The sequence below is a fragment of the Lissotriton vulgaris genome, chromosome 1_1, assembly GCF_964263255.1.
Source record: "Lissotriton vulgaris chromosome 1_1, aLisVul1.2, whole genome shotgun sequence".
Lineage (NCBI taxonomy): Eukaryota > Metazoa > Chordata > Amphibia > Caudata > Salamandridae > Lissotriton > Lissotriton vulgaris.
In genome coordinates this window covers 2,105,260,997-2,105,276,979 of record NC_141685.1, presented here as the reverse complement: position 1 = coordinate 2,105,276,979, position 15,983 = coordinate 2,105,260,997, and positions in this window count along the sequence as shown.

Here is a 15,983-nt window from a genome sequence, read left to right as displayed (position 1 = left end):
CCACATCCTTTATGTTGTAACAGCTCAGCATCATTTTAAGAGTGCCCTGAGACCTGCATGGCCAGGGAAGGCGTTTTTTCACACAGATTCCCCAGGGAAACCAAGTCAGACTCCAGTGGGCATGAAAAGATTAGTGTTGGCAGGGCACCCATCTTTTGGCTGGTGTGACCTGACGTCTGCATGTTCGACTCCCAATTCTGTTGGCTCAGGATGTCATGTCCTTTTAAAATAAAGTGCAATGAAAGCTGTGAAATTATAATTTAAATGAAAAACTTTAGTATTACAGTCCAATATATGACTAAACCTCTGGCCTTTTAAGTTACAGGTGGGTGAGCCACTGACAGCTCGAGCCAGGCTCGATCCTGTAGCCTGGCTTTAGCTCAGCTCTGGGTCCTCTTGGAACTGTAGCCCATGACGAGGTGAACTTTCAGGTGGCTTCTGCCTGGCACCCCTGCTCTGCCCTCGCGCACAAAGAGGTAAAAACAAAGCATTAACATCTGAGGTACAAAAGGAAGATACTTAGCTGCCCATTCAGTGGCTATTTTTTTTTTAACAAAGTGAAACCAAAAAACATGGACAAATTGCGGCTACCCTGCTTAACCAAACTGTGTGATTTTAGGCAAATATTGTATTTCATAGATCCTCCTTTTACTTCAATATCATATATGAAAGCACTTTCAGATATGTGAGTTTAGAATACCAGCTGTACAAAACCCTATTGTGTTTTATTTAATAGACTATATTGTTGTTGCTTCCATAAGAATCCTGTCCACATACTGGGTTCACATAACAGCTGTCTTGCCTATTAGTTTATAAATGGCACTATCTCCAGGTTGGGAGCCCATGTTAAAAAAAACTATTACTTTTAATTAGTCCTTCTCACTGCAGTGCTATCATTTGACGTAATGACACAGAACATACAGAGGCGGACTGTTAGTGCTGCACCTCAAACCCCAGCCGCATCAAAGTTGGTATCCCACCCGTGCACAATTCTTCCAGCACTTGCCGCTGTTGGGTGCCACTGTAAACCAGATCATAAGCCAGGAAAGAAATCCATGTTCAATCTGAGTGTTCCATCATCTTTTTTATAAAGCCCTGATGAAGTTCCTTTGTCACACAGACGAAATGTGTTGGCTGTATTTTAACGTGTATATTACTTATTAAAGAAGATGATGGAACAGTCAGATTGAACATGGACTTCTATCTTGGTGCACCTTCCTATTGGTAGGAAAATGTGATGTAATAATGTCACAGCTTCCACGTGTCATTTGTAAAAATTATTTTGAAGAGACTTTATCATATTTTACATGATGTTTGTTGTATGGTTTACATGTCAAAAATGTCTGGTCTCAGCGTGCACATGGGCTGTTAGAGCAAAGCATTTGGGTTGGTGCTGTCTCGGCTTTTCCCTGGTAATTTGTAGGCTTGTCCACTTCTAATTTCAGAGTGCACATAATCAAAGAATACAGGGCCATATGTCTGAACAAATTTTCTCACAGACACAAAATGGGAAAAAACTCTTTGATGCATCTGGCTCACAGTGTCTTACTGAAGGGATAGAAGCAGTGCTTAATTTGAGTCAGTGGTTTTGGTGCTCGGCACCAGCAATTAATTGTTAGCACGTTCACTTATGAGTTTCTGCCACATGGTGGAACTGTTTGTCTAATTTAGATATGAGCAAAGTAACAGTTGTTTATTAATTCAATGTATGTTAAAATGACTAAAACCTACTGCCCAAGCCATTCTTATAGCATTGGGATATTCTGAATTGTCATACTTATAGAGTCAGATGGTTAGTAGTTGGGTTATGCTATGTTAAAGGGTCTTGTAAAGCACGCGACCATCAGGCGGTTTCATGGTGCTAAGGGCAGGTGGGGAGGCGGCGTCAACAGGGTAGTTAGCCTACTCATATGACTGGGAAAATAGCAAAGTCTTAGATGGGTTCTGAACTGAGTATAGGAAGTCGCAGACCTAAGCCCTATGGGGAGCGAGTTCAAAAATTGTGGAGCCAAGACTGAGAAGCTAAGTCCTCCATGTTTTTTCCGTTTGTAGGCGGTGATAGTGATCAGATTTAGATAGGAGCACTGAATCCTTGGTGAGATGAAAGCTGGGCTGTTCCCGGTAAAGGCTTTAAAAATGGTGCAGCCCAGCTTGAAAGCACAACGTTCGGCCACTGGAAGCCAATGGAGGCTTGATGATAGATTGGCCTCGCCCCTTGGTTTTGTACCAACTGCAGGTGATGGAGTTGATAAACAGGAATGCCAACATAGAGAGAGTTGCCATAATCCGCTCGGGAGATTACCATGGCTAAGGTGACCAGAGTCAAGGCCTCAGTGGTCAAGAATCTGCTGATCTTGCAGTTTCTGCGTGGATGGAAAAAGCAAGTGGAGACCACTGAGCTGATCTGGGCTTTCATTGACAGATTGTTCCTGATTATGTTTCCTAAGCTCTTTACGGAGCCTGCTGGGCATGAAGGGCTGCCCAGCAGTGGGGGCCAGAAGCTGGAGTTTCACGGTTTGGCAGTTCCTCCAGTGAGGATCAGCTCGGTTTTATCAGGGTTTAATTTCAATTGATTTGCATACATCCACTCACTAATAAAGCTCATGGTGGATTGAACATTGGATACTGCGGAGGTGGAGGAGTCAATGTCAAACACCAGCTGAAGGTCATCAGCGTAGTTAAAGGTTTCGACTTTTCTTTTGCGCAGGGAGCAGATCAATCGTAGCAAATACAGATTGAAGAGAAGGGGCGAGAGGGAGGAGCCTGGAGGACCCCACAGGTAGGTTTCATTTTCTTAGAGGAGAAGTTGGCTATGCGGACTGCCTGAGATCTGTTGCAGAGGAAATAAGCCATCCACTTCAACACCAGACCCTGGATTGCTGACACAGTCGATCAGGAGACATGATTGGCCATGTCAAAAGCAGCTGATTAGTCCAAAAGTACCAGGGCCTGGGTGAGGCCTTTGTCGGCCCCTCTCCTAGGCTCGTACATGACTGCTAGATAACTGTCTCCGTAGAGTGTGCAGGTCTAAATTCTGCCTGTTGGTGGTCGAAGAAGTGGGAGTGTTCAATAAATGAACTAAGGCCGTTAGCAACGTGGGCCTCTAGAATTTTGCCTAGATAAGGGAGTAAGTAGATGAAGTGAAAGTTGGTAAGGACCAGAGGGTCGGAGTTGGGTTTCTTCAAGATCGGGACAATTTCTGCGCATTTGAGTGAGTCGGGGATAATGCCTTGTTTAAGAGAGTTATTCAGAAAAGAAAGAGGATGGTCTGGACAGATGCTGAAAGCCTCCTAAAAAAGATATGAGGAGGGCAACAGTCGGTTGGGGAGCCAGATCTGACTTTTTTGAGCAAGGCAAGGAATTCATCCCTTTAGATTAAGGGAATTTGTTCAAGGAGGAGTGGGTTTTGACATGAGATCGGACCAGTGGCTGAAGAGTGGGTGAGGGTAGGGATACTCGCTTTAATATTGGCAATTTTCTAAATAAAGTAAGAGTTGAGGTAGTCATAAAGGGATTGTGAGGGGGCAGGTTTCACCATCACTCTGTCCGGTTGTGCGAGCTTGTCAACTATAGGAAAAATGTCCTTGGACTTATTAGCTGAGTTCAATATTTTAGAGAAGAAATAGGCATCCTTGGTCTGAAGGATGGAATTTTTATGTTCTTTTAGCTGGGTTATATAGATGGCCTTTTTTCCTGGAAAATAGTCCTGTCTCCTGCGACGTTCTGCTTGCCTTAAGGCAAGTTTTTAAGTTTCAGGTCGTTAGAGAACCAGCGTTGTGCATGGTGAGGGGGCTTAAGCTTAATTTTCTTAAAGGGGGTGATGCTGTCACTGGCCGCTTTGAGCCACTGTTTGATACTTTTTGCCTGATTACATAGTGACTCCTGGTCAGTAGGCTTTGCGGCCTTTAGTAGTGTGGAGAAATTGCCAATGTTGGCCCGGTTGTGTTGGTAAAGTCATTGGCAGTGCAGGCAGGGGCAATGGGTGGTAGAAGCAGCAGTGGCTCCCTGACAAGTGCCCTGTCACTCACTTTTTTTTTATTACAAATTAAGCACTGGATAGCAGACATTAAGGATGAGCTTGTGTTTCTTGGGGAGTAGATATTTGTGGACGAGGAAGTAGACCACATCTATCTCTTGATGAGCTGGAGGCTTAGCAGGCCCAAGTATGAATCGGGCCCAAGTATGAATCCTGGGTGAGAATGGATGGGATGTGTAGTTACCGAAGAGTAGAACATGAGGCTAAGTCTATTGATGGCCTGGTTTAATACAGAAGTTTAATGGATTAGATTTTAAATATCTCCAATGTCTGGAACAGGTACCTACTGTCGATGTTGCAAACATACATGGTCTGTATTGTACAAAATTTTATAAATGCCAATAAAGATGATTTAAAAAAAGTCTATTGATGACCTGCTGTAACAAGCCCGCTACCCTGTAAATTAGAGGCAAACAGGCAAGTGTGTGGAACAATGTGCGGAGTAATTACACCAAACTCACGTTTACCCAGCACATAGAGAAGAGATGCCCACGCAACATTATTAGGATATGTTGAGCTGCACGATGCACTCACCCCTTCCCTCAGAGCGTTGTCATCTTATAACTACTGACTCTCATGTGCCCTAAGGGGCGCTGTAACCGAAGATGGACAGAATGTTGCACAATGGCAAAACATTCACCCCCAGTCACAGATCTGGGTTTAATCCATCGTTATTTTGCTCACCAAGCCACCCCAGTTCAGATATGGCCATATGCAAATCAGTCTTGACCCTGTTCCTCATCGGAACAGTCCAGCCCGAACTGCCAAGCCATGTCTTCCCTGGACCGGAATCAAGCATCCTAGGACTGGTTTCTGGCTATCAGCCGTCTTCAGCCAGGCTAGTTTGAGTCCAGTGGCTTAGTGAGCACGGGACCCACGTCTGGGCATACCCTTCCCACATAGGGCGAACAGAAAAACATACAAGATGATGGACGCAATGTTTTACAATGGCAAAACATTCACCCCCAGTCACAGATCTGCGTTTAATCCATCGTTATTTTACTCACCAAGCCACCCCAGTTCAGACATAGCCATATGCAAATCAGTCTTGACTCTGTCCCTCATGGGAACAGTCCAGCCCGAACTGCAAAGCCATGCCTTCCCTGGACCGGAATCAAGCATCCTAGGACCGGTTTCTGGCTATCGGCCGTCTCCAGTGACTTAGTGAGCACGGGACCCACGTCTGGGCATACCCTGATTGGCATAAGGTCATGTCTGAACTGGGGTGGCCTGGTGAGCAAAAGACCGATGGATTAAACCCAGATCTGTGACTGGGGGAGAATGTTTAGATATTGTGCAACATTCTGTCCATCATCTTGTGTGTTTTCCAGCCTCCCTCGGCAACGCCACTCTCCATCACTCATTCACTTGCTAATGTACACTCTCTCACAAGCAAACCACGCACACGTGCACACTCTTTTGCAACACAATGACAAACTGACTGAAACACTCAATCACTCTTATATGCACTTACTCATCCATTGATTTATTTGCCCCCACTAACTCACTCACTTAGTTTCCTATTCAGTCACTCGCCTACAAAGTTCTTCAAAGGCTCATTTGCCATCCCATTTGCTTACTCATTCATTAACCCACTCGCGGGTTCACTCACCATGAAGGCCCACTGACACCCGTGACTGACTATCCTTAATGCCTCCGAAGTACAGTGGAAACAGCTGACTCCACACTCCCTTTTTCTGAAGTATAAAAAAAGCGCCACCTGGATTTTTCATGGCTGTGCAGGTTTTACTTACATTAGAAGTCCATCACCTGCCCCATTCCTTCGCATACGCACCAGTGGAATTGGATTCGCAGATGTAAAATAATGGGTTCTGTGCGCATTCTCAATTTTGAGCTCTAGAGGGCGCTCATTTTACAAATTATTTAACAGGACAGTCAATGACAGTGACCACGATCTTCTAAAGTGAAATGAAAGAACATGAACTTGAAGCTTGCGCGGCAACATTTCGAATTGATTTTGTGAGCATATCCTCAAAACGAAGAAGATATTTGATAAAAATGTATTCGTAGTAGATTACTAAACTTGTTTTATTTCTACTGTTTTTCTTTTTTGTGTATCAATTGGAATTAAATAATAATCGAAGCAAATCATATGGCACAGAGATTAGGTTCGAGTTAAAATCCGTAGGATGACAAAATGCAGCCTGATTCATGAACGGGCCGTTTTGCGAGCCCCTAATAGCGAATCATAGCGATTCGCTATTAAGGACTCGCAAAACGGTAATCATGTAGGAATCGCATAATAAAATGCGATTCCTACTGATTCCTTATTTGCGATTAGCAAATTGCTAATCGCAAATAAGGAATAACTCGCCATTCATTCCTATGGGCCAAAAGGCCCATAGGAATGAATGGGGAGTATTCCTTATTTGCGATTAGCAATTTGCTAATCGCAAATAAGATTGCGATTTGAAGGGTGCCAGGGGTGTCCACAGGACACCCTGTAGCACCCCTCAAATGAAATTTCACACAGGTGTTGCACACACACATGTCCAAAGGACATGTGTGTGTGTAACATGCAACTCAGAAAAATGCTTTTAAATGCATTTTTCTGAGTTTTCGCAATTTACCGCGAGGTCTGACCTCGCGGTAAATTGCGGCAAGAAATTGCGAATTCGCAAATGTAAATTGGATGTTGAATTGCATTTAAGGAATCTCTAATAGAGATTCCTTAAATGTAATTCCTCGCACATTTGCGACATCGCAATTAGCGATTTTTGCATTTGGGATGCTGAATCCCAAATGCAAAAATCGCACTCGCAAAGGGCCGGATTCTCAGAATCCGGCCCTTTGCGAGCCGATTTAGCCTTCATGAATCGGGCGGTTAGAGCAACCAGGTGCCCTCGTCAGTCTGAGCAAATGTACCTTTCGTCTGCTTCCGTGAGGACCGCAGCGGTTTAATATACTAGAGGTTACCAGGAAGCTCGCCCGGCCGTTTCGAGCCTCGCAGAAAAACGATCTGCCCATTCTGCAGTTGGATTGTGCTCATCTGTATGTCGGGACTCCAAACATATTCAATCCAGTTGTCCCCCGTAGCCTAGAAGTCAGAGTGCCAGGGGCGTAGAAGAGACTACATTTCTGCTCGGGGACTATGGGGCATATTAGCAAGCAGGGCCGGTCCTAGAACTTCTGGGGCCCTGGGCGAAAGGGAAGTTGTGAGGCCCCTCTAATTTGCAAGTAAAATCCAATTGTGGCCAGCATGACTCGCGGGTGGGAGGTCTTGCGGGGTTCGCGCGGGGGAAGGGGGTAGTTTAAAAATAAAATAAACTTACCTACCCAGGTCTCGCGTCATCTCTGCTCCTGACCTGCTCTCCTTGTTTCCTGCCTCTAGCAGGAACAGGAAGCAGGCAGCCTCCCTCCCCTAAGTCAATCACAACGCTGCAATGTCAGCCGACCAGCCAGGCGCCTATGGGGAGGCCATTTTCTCCGTGTAGGGTGCATTGGTGCCTACATGGAGAAAGGCCAGAGTGTGCATGACTGGTTTGGTCAGCCCTGGAGGGCAAACCAAACAGTCAGGGCCCTTAGCAGTGGGCAAGGCAGTCCTCCTCTTCCCTAAAGCAGACCCCCCCGCCCCCAACCAAACACTTCTGCTTTCTCGCAGTGCGCGTAGCAGAAACATAAAATGGTAGTATTTGCATTTTGTGTTTCTGCTTCTCGCACTGCGCCCTAGTGGAGGAGCTTTGAAAGTTTGAAAGTTACATCACGGACTATTGATCTTATTTGGCATCCCTGAAGAGACCTAACGTGGATATCAGTAACAACATGGACAAAAAGATAAATATACAAATGAAATAAGTCCATATATTTTAAATCTGTATTAAATAGATTACATTTGTCACATTGGATGGAAAAGCTAGGTGCAGGTCTCACAAAGATGTATATTATTTACTCCTCGTTAACTGATTGTTTCGAGAGGAGTGCATGATACTATTTCCAGTTCTGCCTCATAAAGGGAGGAGATACTGTGAGGTAATGAGGGGCGGGATAATTCAAAATATAAAATGACACAAGAGAAAACCTCTCGCACCATGGATATAATTGCAAATTTCAAAAGGCCCCCTTATCTTTCCGTGCCATTATTGTGCTGCCTTAGGATGACATTAATACTTTGTAATTTGTTTTAACATAAATCCTCTCATCAGTATCCTGCACGCACATGCTAAGAGACGTAGGACAATCTTTTTTGTGTGTAGGCTCTTTACTCACCTGAATTATGTTAAGTTTAAAACACAACACATATAGTAAAAAAACATAAGGCCCAAGGGAGAGAATGGCATTTGGACATCGTAGAACAGGATCGTGGCTGCAAGGTGTAGGAGAACAGGACAGCTGTCGTGCAAAGAAGGCAAATTGTGACTCCCCATTACCCTCTGGTCACTGACTGAGCAGTAAAATACAGCCATAATTTGGGTGCATTGGACACATAACCCCACAAGAACACGGTCCCATTGCACTTTCTACACTATTGATAGGTATGCCCTTCAGTTGTTGCCTCTTGCCCTAAGCATGGAATTCATGAATCTGTGCTGCCTCTCAGCATTGGACAATGACAGTGAGGCCTAGGGGAGGGTAGGCCTTCCGTGAGCTGCACAGCAGTACTGGATCATTGCTGTGCGGTGCATGGGAGAAGGAACCAGTGCCATCGTAATGTTGCCATGGACCGTGATGCAAGAAAGAGCCCTGGTGCCACTGCACCTGCTGCACTATTGTTAACTACACCCCCTGAGAGAGTACCCATAGGCTTCATAGCCATGTCCCAGTGCTACTTATCTCATAGGAGGGTGCCACCTCTTGTGAGTGTCCAACCATGGCTGTGATGCCCATGGGAGGGAGGGCCTCTCGCAGGCCTCACGGCTCTGTAAAATGGCTGGGAGGCCCATGAAAGAGAGGGCTGTAGCACACCAGTGGTGCCATGGTACAAAGTGAAAGCATCTCTCAACCTCGTCCACTGGCTGCACAGTAAAGTAAAGCATAATACGGGAACATTGAGCTCATAATATGCTTGAGCCTGGTGTCACACCACCTGCTGCACTACCGATTGCATAAAAAAGCAGCTCTGCAGTTGATTCGCCTCAGATAAATTGTCTGCTTCATGGCACAAAGGCAGTGCTCATCATCTAGCGTTCGCTACATTTCCACGTCCTTCTAGATTAAAAGGCACCCACTCTTTATTACTGTGAAATTTGTGAGTTGCTGAGGTCCTGAGGAAAGACGTTTAACTTGCGAAGCTTTTACTGGGAGCAAACTGTAAGTGTCGCAGCTTTACTGTGACTGACGCCATGACAGACTGACCTTCCCTCTGACATTCCTCTGTTTTTAGGTCTTTGCCTGATCCAGCGCATGCACTAGTCTCGGCCGAGACATTTAGTAACTCTGAGAAATGCTACTTTGCCGGTGATCAGCTTGCTAGAACGTGCACAAGAGCGCGCGTCGTGCACAGCTGTTGCGGCTTCTTTAAGGCTTGTGAATGCTTTCCCCTACCCCCAGCTGGCATGCGGCTTCTTTTATTTTCCTTTTTTTTTTATTTCTGAGCGTGGCCGCTCACGCGTACACTGTGGGCATTGTGCCCTTTTCTATGTTCATCACACGCTTCGCCGCGTGAGACAGCAGATTCCCGGCCGGGTCGCGCATCAACCTCCTGCTGTGCTTGTCTTTGATCACAGTCTCCGTGCTCTTCCTTGTGTGGCCAGCCTTTCCACACGTGCTCCCCAGCACAGCAGGGTTATGTCACCCGTCTGCAAATGTCCCCAGTAGGTTCTGCACAGTGTTACCCACAGCAGCGTCTGCTGGGGATGCACCGTTGTGCAGAGATTGTTGCCGGCCTCTGGGGATCTACGGTTCCTCCACTCCAGCCCAGCTGCACCCCAGGTAGGAGTCTTCTGCTTATGTAGGGATGGCCTAATTGTATGGATCCTCAGCCGCTTTCTGCTCTGCTGATTCTGGCAGGGTACCTTCAGCCCACGCCAATCCCCGTCTTAGCTCTCTGTACATAAACCGGTGATCTCAGGGAGTGTTATTATTTGTAAAAGAACTAGAGGTGGTGCTCAGAACCCCGCGGCTATTAAATGTTAGCGCTGAATGCCTAGTCTTGAATCCACCACATGCCTCTCTAATCATCCACCAGACACTCCCGCCCCCTTGTCCAATTCTTGGGGGTCCTGACTTCTCCCTTTGTTACCTTTTTTTCGTCTTTCTCTTCTGCCTCGGCCACCCCCGCCTTGTGTGTTTTCCACTCTCTTGCTCTCAGTAAATGTCTGATAAGAGCCGGTCCCAAAACATGAGTGCCGATGGATCCCACCGCCTTAAATCAAGCACCATGTTGCATTTTTATGAAACCTCTACATTTCAATAATTGTGTGTGAGCAGGCTGACTTCAGGCGAGATAGGTAATTATCAAGAGAAGGAGTGGAGAGCAATCTGCAGAACTTCACTGACCAGGGGCAGTCAAGCTAGGCATTCATTTTAAACTCCTCCCACTTTTATGTCCTTTTATGTCCTTCCTCTTTAATGTTTCAGCTGCCTCTGCTAATATTAATAACGTAACTCACCCGCGCTCAGACAGCGATGCTGCCCAGCCCGGGCCTATGAAATGAACTTTTGTTGGTAAACACCCTCTCCCATCTCCCTTTAGGTCCCTCTCCCTCTGCACTTTCCTATTCTAATATTCGGTTTCTTATTCCAGCAGCTCCTCACTACATTTTCCAGAATTCCCTTCAGCTCTTTCAAGTTCAGCTTCATAACCTTTGTCTTTTTATTTTCCCTCAGTTTCCCCTCATGGTCATTCTGTTTCTTGCTCTCTTTCGCTCTCTCTTTTAGATGTTCTCTCTCTGTTTTCTGTCTATCTCTGCTGTCTCTCCCCTTTTCTCTGATCCTTTCTCCCCACTTCTGCAGGGGTCCTTCAACATGTTGTTGTCGCTCTCTCTTTCCTGGCCTCTCTTCCATTGTTTCTTGATTATTATTCTCTTTGCTGGGCCATGGTGGTGGGTCTTCCCTATATCTTATCTTAACATCTTGAAGACTTGAATACCTTGAATAAAGCAACCTAAATGATACCAGGCACCGGGCTCCTATTTACAACACTCTCTTTTTATATAGCTGCTTAACACTTATTCTTTTGTCCTTCTTGCTTCCTTCTTTCTCTACTGTCTCTTTCATCACCAAGCCTCATTTCTTAAGCTCTTACCACTTACATTTTCATCTCTTTCTCTCAGGTCCCCTGTACTTTCATTACCTCAAACTGTCCGCCTCTCTGCCAGCAAATTCAAATGATTCTTATTGACATTAGAAGTTATACCAATGTTGCCAAACTCAACACATGGCGTGTTTAAACTGACTACACAGCGATATTGATACACAGTTTCGATTTTGATAGAAAAGTGTACACATTAGAATACCTATAAACGAGAAGCCATGCTTGACATTTCATGTCACATCTAGCATCATGGCAAATTTCGACTCGTCAAGCATTGGCATAGCCAATAGGTCTCCTCGCCTTTGGGACCTTATACGTTTTAAGCCATGCAACAGTTGATTTATTGCACCAAGGACATTGTGCTGCATAACTAAATACTTATAAGGTCCCAAAACCGAGACCTATTGGCTATGCCAATGCTTGTGTATTTCTCTCTCCCCTCCCGCCTCCTTTTTGCCATCCTCAGGTGCTTGTAATTACCAGGCCAGTAAGATAGCCCAATGGGTACAGTACCTTCGTCTGACGGCTTTATGTAATTGAAAATCCAAGCCGCTTCAGATAGCTGTCAGAGGTCGATTATAAAAGTACAATTTATAGTGCTACGAAGTTTCAAGTCCATGTGGTAGTTCGCCATTTTCAAGTACTGCATCATCATGACATCATCCTAATGTTGTCATTTGAATGATTGGCAAAGTAATGGAAAATGCCCTGGTCGAGACATCCAACAGAACATTAAGGACTACTGCCACCTGTCGGTCACCTCTAGTTTTTAGCATGAAACATATTGAGCCAGATGCATCAAGCGAAATGCGCTCGCAAAAGGGCCAGATTCTCAGAATCTGGCCCTTTGCGAGTGCAATTTTTGCATTTGGGATGCATCATCCCAAATGCAAAAATCGCAAATAGAGAATTCGCTAAAATGCGATTGTTTGCATTTAAGGAATCTCAAATTGAGATTCCTTAAATGCAATGCATGAAAGTATCAAAAATAGCGAATTCGCTAATAGGGCACGCAAATTACCATGAAGTACAACTTCATGGTAATTTGCAAAAACTTTGAAAAATGCACTTTTGTGCATTTTTCAAAGTTTCATGTTGCGCACATACATGCCCTAAGGGCATGTGTGTGCGCAACATATGTGCACAGATCACATTCAGGGGTGTAACAGGGTGTCCTTTGGACACCCCTGCACCCTTGAACTCGCAATCTCAATTTGCGAATCGCTAATTGCGATTCGCAAATTGAGATTGTCTTCCCATTCATTCCTATGGGCCTCTAGGCCCATAGGAATTAATGGGGAGGTATTCATTAATTGCGACTCGCAATTTGCGAGTCGCAATTAAGGAATTCTAAGGAATCGCTATTTTTATAGTGATTGCTTGGTGCATTCCATTTTGCTATTCCTTATTAGCGATTCCTTATTTTTCGCTAATAAGGAATCGCAAAATGGATGCTTGATGCATCTGGCCCATTCTGTTTTCTATTACGGTCACATAAACTGAGTTTAATGCATAAAATAATACAAGGAAGGTTCAGGTGTATGTCGGGAACAGAGCCTTGATGGCCAGACAGGTAGATAATTTATTCGAGGTGGCTAAGACTGACAAAGCTATAGGGGATGATACATGTGTGGTATAGGGACGGAGGCTCAACTCAACATTCTAAATATGGCATTTCCTTGTTTTTTGTTTTTGCTTTTAGCATATTAGTATGGTTTTTTCAGTGTCTTTCCTCCTGTGTATGCATGTGCTGCATGGCTAATCACCTAAAAGGTCCCAAAGGCGAGACCTAATGGCTATGCCAATGCTTGTTTTAAAGTACCAATGAGAATGAAGTATTCACTTTTTTAATTAATTGAATTATGTGCGACTTCTATATACATTTTAATCACTGAGGAAGGCATATTGCTGAAACACGTCTGCATAGAAAAAATTTATAACTCTGGCAATCCCAAGAGTGTCTGTAATTGTTGGAACTTTGCATTTAAACATGAGACCTACCCTCATGATTTGGAGGCAGCAACTTCTAAAAAACCTAGTGGCGATACCACTAGGTAGTTATAGTTAGGAAGGGTTATTTGTGTTGTTAAAAACGTTGACACCATTTGAGGAATTTCCACGAAACGTTCCAAAAAGATTCTATCTTCTAACTAGTTTGTGCATAGAAAGTTTTGGTGTGAACCATCAAGCGTGGGCAGAGAAAGTAGGGATTTCTAAAACACAAAATCCCCATGCATTTTCCATAGGTTTCTTTAGGCGAGGCTACATCAAAATCTGTGAAGGGAATTACATTATGTTCGGCAGGAGGCTAGATCTTGGCCCGCAGATTGTGCCTTTTGTGATTTGGTATAAATCTGTTCAGTAATTCTTGAGATATTAAGGGTCAAAAATAATTGTATATTATTTTGGCAGTTGGCTTTGTGTGAGTCATGTGGGCATCCCGCAAGAGTATAAACTAAACAAGCATTGGCATAGCCAATAGGTCTCGCATTTGGGGCCTTATAAGTATTTAGCCATGCCGCTCAAAATTCTGGCTTACTCTTGAAAGTGCAGTCTAGAGTGCAGCTGTCCGTGATGTACTGAGAGAGAGCTGTCTCTGGTGTAGTCTAGAGTACAGTTGTCCGTGACGTGATGTACTGTGAGAGATAGGGAGAGCTGTCTCTGGCACAGGCTTGAGTACAGCTGTACGTCATGTGATGTACTGAGAGAGAGAGAGCTGTCTCTGGTGCAGTCTAGAATGCAGCTGTCCATGATGTACTGAGAGAGAGAGAGAGCTGTCTCTGGGACAGTCTAGAGTGCAGCTGTCCGTGATGTACTGAGAGAGAGAAAATTACAAAAAACAAAAAACAATTTGATGGACAGAATGTAGATCAATGTCTTACATTCACCCCAGTACAAGGATCTGGGCCTAAATCCATCGTTTTTTTCACTCCACACCACCCTGGGTCAGATAATGGCTTTATGCAAATCAGCTCTGACCCTGTGCCCCATGGGAACAGTCCAGTCCGAACTACAACAGCCATATCTTTCCCAGACCGGAATCAAGCATCCGAGGACCGGACCGGTTTCGAGGTAACACCTCTCATCAGCCCGGCTAGCTGGACTCCAGTGGTGTGGAGGCTCTGGGACCCACGTCTGAGCTACCCCAGTACACTCAGGGAGAAAATTACAAAAAACAATTTGATGGACAGAATGTAGATCAATGTCTTACATTCACCCCAGTACAAGGATCTGGGCCTAAATCCATCGTTTTTTGCACTCCACACCACCCTGGGTCAGATAATGGCTTTATGCAAATCAGCTCTGACCCTGTGTCCCATGGAAACAGTCCAGTCCGAACTACAACAGCCATATCTTTCCCAGACCGGAATCAAGCATCCGAGGATCGGACCGGTTTCGAGGTAACACCTCTCATCAGCCCGGCTAGCTTGACTCCAGTGGTGTGGAGGCTCTGGGACCCACGTCTGAGCTACCCCAGTACACTGAGAGAGAGAGCTATCTCTGGTGCAGTCTAGCGGGCAGCTGTCCCCGACGTGATGTACTGAGAAAGAGAGAGGAGTCTCTGGCCCAGTCTAGAGTACAGCTTTTTATTCTTCTCTACTGTCCCACAATCTAAATATAGCATAGACGGAGAAGGGGAGGCTAAAAGTAACAACGTGTGGGGAACCCCACTACTAACACACAGAAGGCTGCGCGCTCGAATATTAGCGTGAAGCCAGTTGCACGTTATGCAATGATGATCTGTTTTTACTGTTACTAAAAGTAAAATGTGAAATAAAATCCATAATAAGTACACCATGCTCAGTCCACTTCTAATGTTCTTTGGCTTTTTTTCAAACAAAAATAAAATTGATGTTAAGGGACAAGAACAAAGGTACTCCAATACACATTGCGATTAACCATGTTGTTCCCTCTAGTTCCATTGCGTTCTCTAGCAACTGGATCCAAATTCAAGTCGAAACGTTACAACAGGAACTAACAAAAATGTTGTTTAAACAAATCACGTTTAGGTATGGAAGACCTCTGTGTAAACGTGTCTTAGTACCTCCTCATAAAGTGGGAAAATAAAGTTAACCGGAAATGAAAGGGTCAAGTAAGAAGTAAGAAGTAATATAAACTAAATTGCGGTCTAACCTCCTCTGCTCAGGAATTAAACCTATTAGGTATCAGCGTGTGAGAGACATAATAAATAAAAAAAGCTGTCGCCATTAGGAAGAAAGGGAATGAGGACAACGGGAGGGGCTGGGAGCATTGTGAACATGGACAACTGGTGGGGGGGCGGGAGCAAAGCAACAGGAAATTAAACTAACGCGGCCGCGAAAGTGAATGCGATCGTGCTGTGTTTAATTAGTAACCTGATCCACGACGAGGGAGGAGTGCAGCTGCAACCCTGCGTGCCGCTGCTCGCTCCAGAGAGAAAAAGGCTGTGTGAGTGAACCTTTGGAGAAGAGGTGGGACATGCACCCAGCTTTGGCCATTTGCGTGCTTTCATTATTGAAAGACACACGCAAAGGCCAATCCAATACCAATCAAATGTGTGGGAGGAGTGAGACCCACACGGGGAAGTTTAGAGTGCTCACAAGAAGCCTCCCATTGAGCACCGCATGTGCCACTTTGCTAGGCTCAACCTACAAATGAAGATCTGTGATTGGCCAAGAGGCCCATTTTTCCAGTGAGTCTTCACGCTCTCAGGGAAGCGAGAGGCTTCCTCCAGTCTTCAGAAAGCAATCGCTC